Here is a 5,922-nt window from a genome sequence, read left to right as displayed (position 1 = left end):
GGGGGGGAGTGAGCGAGCGGCTGCGTGGTGCTTAGTTGCCGGCTGAGGTTAAACCACGACAGGGAGAAAGGGGAACCAGACAAATTTGAAGAAATGGAATGATCTTTTGAGTAACTTGTAACAAAAAGATTTCTAAAAACATCAAAGCGGTTCCTTGCTGATAGTGACAGGCTGTAAAAGGCTGTAAGAGATCTTAACTTTCAAAACAATCTGTAAAATATAATAAAACTACCATAAGGTGTCACTATAACCCAAGCAATTTTCAAATAAATTGCAAACATGGAAATTTTCTTATCTAGCTACAAGGCTTTCCTTATACTGCTTTGTGAAAGTAAAAAAGGACCTATTTTTAAATAGCATAAAGTATTCCTGTATGCATAGAAATCATCATATTCAATACACCAGCTTTATTTTTTCCTTTTTTTTTTTTTCTGGTAGGTGTATTGTCACCCTTTCTTAGCATTTAGACCCATTCACTTTTGGAAGAGCAGTGAAGAGTATTTGCAAAGTCAGCCACAAAAATATCAGATTTAGAAAACTACATTTTACACAGTGGTTATTGGCTGTATATACGGAACTTTTTTTTACCTTAGAGGGGCTTCTATTGAAGAAGTTCATGCTTAATGTATTTACTTGTATGAAATTGAAAATAAAAAAATATTTTTTGGCATTAAATATATCTGTAATAGTATAATGATACAGAAGCTCTGTCCTTTTGAGGGGAAACAGATGTACTTCACATAATAGCTTTCCACACAGAAATGCTTCAAAAAGCCCTCCTACTTACTGTGTAAGGTGTAATAAATTACCATTTAATTAGCAGTTTCCAGTAAGGAAAACTATAAATAATAATTCCTATTTCCATTATTGTTTCATTTGTTGTTAGCATCCCAGGAGCCTCTAGTTTTATTTCTTGTCCAACTGTGATCGAATTTCCTTGCTATCAGCTACCTGATCAGGAAGCAGAAACTAGAAACTAAAGATGGATTTTTTAACCATTTGAAATGAATGCCAGTTTTGCCACAGACGTCAGGGAAACAAACATATCATCTGAAAACTTTATTTGGGCTGACTCAACACAAAGCATTTTGACACGGCAGGAAGGGACTTAGTTCTTATATATGGTAAAATAGTAGCAAAATGAAGTCTTTGAATCCATCTTCATTTATGGAGGAAAAGTGCAGACATTGTAAAGCCACAGATTTCAAAACCTGAAGGACCATTTTGATCATTTAATCCAAACCCTTGTATAACATGGGATCCCAGGTCACCCTTTTTATCTTTGACTTCTGTAGATCTTGAAGGCTGAATTCCTATAGTACCCTTCTTTAATGTAATGTTGCAATGACTCTTATAATAGAAATAGGGTCTCCAGTATACCAGGCACTATACAAATACAGAGGGAGAAATGGTTTCATCCTGAAGTTTCACGTCTAATGGTAAAATATGCGTGTCATCTGAGTGGACCTTTGCATGTGCGAAGTGCTGAAAGAAACTTCTTTGAGAAGATAATATGGAAACTCACCTAGGAACCCTGATTTCGCCCTTGGAATCCTGAACTCATACCCCGATGCTGATAATCCCATGTTTCCAGGGAGCACGCAGCTGACGCAGGCTCCAGCAAGCGCATATGGTGGTAAGGTTTGCGATTTGAAAAGTGTTATTGCTTAGGTTAGGTTTTAAACTCTGCTTGATACTCAGTTTCACGATGAATGAAATGATCTTTGCTCACACTTATCTTTACACAGCCACTTCTGTGGCATGTCTAAATGTTTGTTCTTTTTATTGTGTCTGGATGCTTCTTTTCTTGTTTCTTTTATTTACTGTTATCTGCAGTTGTGATTTCTGTTGGAAATATGATGAAAGATGAAAGAGACTCTCATATGAAATCCACGGTTGACATTTTTTCTTTGGAAATAATTGGTTTCAGGAGAAAGCTAAGGCTGCTGCAGTTCCTTCCCCTGAAGAATCTGACCATGGGCAAAAATCACGTGAGCATTTTTGTTCCCTGGGTGCTCTGCCCCCATCTCAGGAGAAATGCAGTATTACAACTCGTCTCCTACTGGAGGATTTTTATTTGCCTTATTTAATGCTCTGCCTCCTGACGTGAACTGACAATTTCAGCTTTGAGTGACTTTACTAGGGGGATGCAAAACAAAGGAGATGTTGTAGTGGGTGTCTACTACCAATCACCCAGCCAGGATGTAAGCACTGATGAATTATTCTATAGGCAATTAGGAGAAATTTCTGGATCGGTAGCCCTTGTCCTTATGGGAGATTTCAACTTCCCAGACATCAACTGCGAACATCACACTGCTGTGACAAAGCAGGTCTTGGAAATTCTTGAAGTTGTAGGAGTTAACTTCTTGTCACAGGTACTCAGTGAGCCAACTAGGAAAGATGCCTTCCTACACTTGCTATCTGTGAATAGAGAAGGACTCATGGGGGATGTGATGGTAGGTGGCTGTCTTGGCCACAGTGATCATGAAATGGTTGAGTTTAAAATTTCAGTGGAAAAAAAAGGACAGCAGAGTGGCTACCCTGGACTTCAGGAAAGCAAACTTTAAGCTATTCAGGGAGCTATTTAGCAGAGTACCCTGGGAATCTGCTTTTGAGGGCTTAGGTGTCCACGAGTGCTGGTCAGTCTTTAAGAACCACCTTTTAGAAGCACAGGAGCAGGCAATTCCACTGTGTTGTAAGTCAAGCGAGCGGCGCAGAAGATCAGCGTGGCTGAACAGGGAACTCCTCGTGGACCTCAAGAGGAAAAAGAAATTGTATGATCTCTGGAAGCGAGTTTTCTTAAGGGGATGCCGCAAGCCAAATCTAGCCCCATGTCTGCAAGGCACAGCTGTTGTTAGAACGGCACATCTCCTATACGTGCACTTGACCAGTTTCCAAGTTTTCTTACAACTCATTTTATTCTTGAGCACCCGAGGTAATGACAGTATACGAGCCCACAGCAGTGGCTGTCTACATGCTGGTTTTATGTCCATGTTGGCTCTAAAATACACTTTTAATACAGCCTTACTAGAGGTCTTTGGTGATATGAGTCTGTAGTTTCCGCGGTAGCTACAAGTTGTATGAGCCAGGAGTAGTTTTAATTTTGCAAAATATTTCTTTGCAGGTGCAGGCCTAAATCATGCTGTGTCTTGGACTTAGATTCCAAAGCAGCAGAAGCAGACTTACAATATGATATAATAAAATGTGTTTTAAGAAGGTCTGAGACATCAGAAGGAGAACCACAATTTAATTTCTGCAAAAGAAAATTAAGGTATAGGGTTAAAACAGGAAAGAAAAAAGTAGGAACAATGACAGCTGGGTCCATAACGGCTATCATGTCAGGTCTTGTTAAGGAAGAGCTTTCCTCAGCTGATGCTCCAAAATGTGCATTGGGATTAGTCACATAGGGATTCCCATGGCCTCATCCAGCGCATCTTTGTTGGGAATTGGGTGGTGCCCCTATGGATGGTGTCCCAACAGGAGCAGGGTACTGCAAAGCTGCTGTGACACTCTCTGCAGCAGTGTTTTAGAGTCAGGGCATTTTACTACCCTGTGAACCTGGGGAGGAGGAAGCGGAGAAGCAGCGCTGTTCCTGTCGAGCCGCCTCCCTGCAGAGAAGCAAGAGTGAGTAACGCCCTTTCTTTAAGCCTTAAGGAAAGGGTCAGTGAATTTCAAAAGGGGCCACCGCTGCAGCACTGCAGAACTGCAGGCAGTGGAAGGATGGCTGAACAGGGAACTCCTCGTGGACCTCAAGAGGAAAAAGAAATTGTATGATCTCTGGAAGCGAGTTTTCTTAAGGGGATGCCGCAAGCCAAATCTAGCCCCATGTCTGCAAGGCACAGCTGTTGTTAGAACGGCACATCTCCTATACGTGCACTTGACCAGTTTCCAAGTTTTCTTACAACTCATTTTATTCTTGAGCACCCGAGGTAATGACAGTATATGAGCCCACAGCAGTGGCTGTCTACATGCTGGTTTTATGTCCATGTTGGCTCTAAAATACACTTTTAATACAGCCTTACTAGAGGTCTTTGGTGATATGAGTCTGTAGTTTCCGCGGTAGCTACAAGTTGTATGAGCCAGGAGTAGTTTTAATTTTGCAAAATATTTCTTTGCAAGTGCAGGCCTAAATCATGCTGTGTCTTGGACTTAGATTCCAGCTTGCAAGCAGCAGACTTACAATATGATATAATAAAATGTGTTTTAAGAAGGTCTGAGACATCAGAAGGAGAACCACAATTTAATTTCTGCAAAAGAAAATTAAGGTATAGGGTTAAAACAGGAAAGAAAAAAGTAGGAACAATGACAGCTGGGTCCATAACGGCTATCATGTCAGGTCTTGTTAAGGAAGAGCTTTCCTCAGCTGATGCTCCAAAATGTGCATTGGGATTAGTCACATAGGGATTCCCATGGCCTCATCCAGCGCATCTTTGTTGGGAATTGGGTGGTGCCCCTATGGATGGTGTCCCAACAGGAGCAGGGTACTGCAAAGCTGCTGTGACACTCTCTGCAGCAGTGTTTTAGAGTCAGGGCATTTTACTACCCTGTGAACCTGGGGAGGAGGAAGCGGAGAAGCAGCGCTGTTCCTGTCGAGCCGCCTCCCTGCAGAGAAGCAAGAGTGAGTAACGCCCTTTCTTTAAGCCTTAAGGAAAGGGTCAGTGAATTTCAAAAGGGGCCACCGCTGCAGCACTGCAGAACTGCAGGCAGTGGAAGGATTGCAAAGCATAAAGAGGAGGGAGAGGTGAAACCTGCTGTGAGAAATGGACAACTCTGCTAGTGGTGAGGTGGGCAATACGGCTAATGAGAGCCCCTCCATCCATGAGGGTAACGTACCCTGCCAGATGCCAGCCAGGACGTATCTCTGAGGGAGTTGCTTGAAGCATTCCCAAATGCACGCACAAATCACTACATTTTGAGCATAGCTCCTTTCTTGTGTCTGCTCTGTGCTCTTTTAACTGAAGCAGGACCAGAAGTCCAGAAAGAAGGGCAAACTAAAAACCTCCGTTCCACAGCTGCTGGGAGATAATGGTTTTGAACACCACTTTCCAACCTGAGCCCCCAGCCTTTCAAGGCGAATTCCTTGGACTGGGATTTGCACCATTTCCAGTTTGGAGCTGGGTTCTCACACGGTTTCAGGTGTTCAGCTGCCCTAAGAGCTTTCAGGGAACTATCCCAAATGTTAGCAAATAGATGTCTGTGTAAACGGAAGACAATTTCATTATACGCTTCTACATATATACATCCCTACAAACACACATACCTCTGAAGTTTGGCAGTTAGCCTGCTAGTTTTATTTTCTGTGTGCCCTCTGAAAATCAGAGACCTTGTTTAATGCGTGCACGTGATTGCGTTGGGCCTGCGCTCCTTTCCACAGTGGTAACCTTGTTGCTCTGGCTGTCAGCGTGTCCCGGTGGGCCAAGGTGAGCCAGGGCCAGGGGCCTGGAGTGAGAAACCAGGAGGAATTGCCCCCTCTCGCTCAGCTGTGGAGATGGCCAGGTTCAAGCCTCTGAGCAGTGTGAGGAGGAGGAGGCGGCGCAGCTGCTCCCAGGGCAGCAAGACATGCTGCAGGGAGGGTTTACCAGGCAGTCCTTGCGTTGGCAGCGAGAGCAGTTGCTGTTCAACCCAGCTAGACAGAAATACACCCAGAGAAGCCCTGCTACAGGCATACGGGTAGGTAGTGCCGGGAGCTGGCTGGCCCCATGGCCCTAGCTGCACTTACTGCTCGCTATGGGAGGACTTCTGCTAGGACAAAGGTGTGAGCCTAGAGTTTTCCAACACTGCTCTACAGCACATGAATTATTCAAAGAGGAGAAAGAAACTGTAACCAGTTCTGCAACAAAAGAGACTCCAGCCAAGCAAAACATCCTCAGCTCCCAAGTACCGCCCTCCCTCCCCTCCCTCCCCTCCCCTCCGTCTTCTCTT

This window comes from Aptenodytes forsteri, unplaced genomic scaffold, assembly GCF_000699145.1.
Source record: "Aptenodytes forsteri isolate BGI_AS27 unplaced genomic scaffold, ASM69914v1 Scaffold60, whole genome shotgun sequence".
NCBI classification, from domain to species: domain Eukaryota; kingdom Metazoa; phylum Chordata; class Aves; order Sphenisciformes; family Spheniscidae; genus Aptenodytes; species Aptenodytes forsteri.
This window is presented reverse-complemented; position numbering follows the sequence as displayed.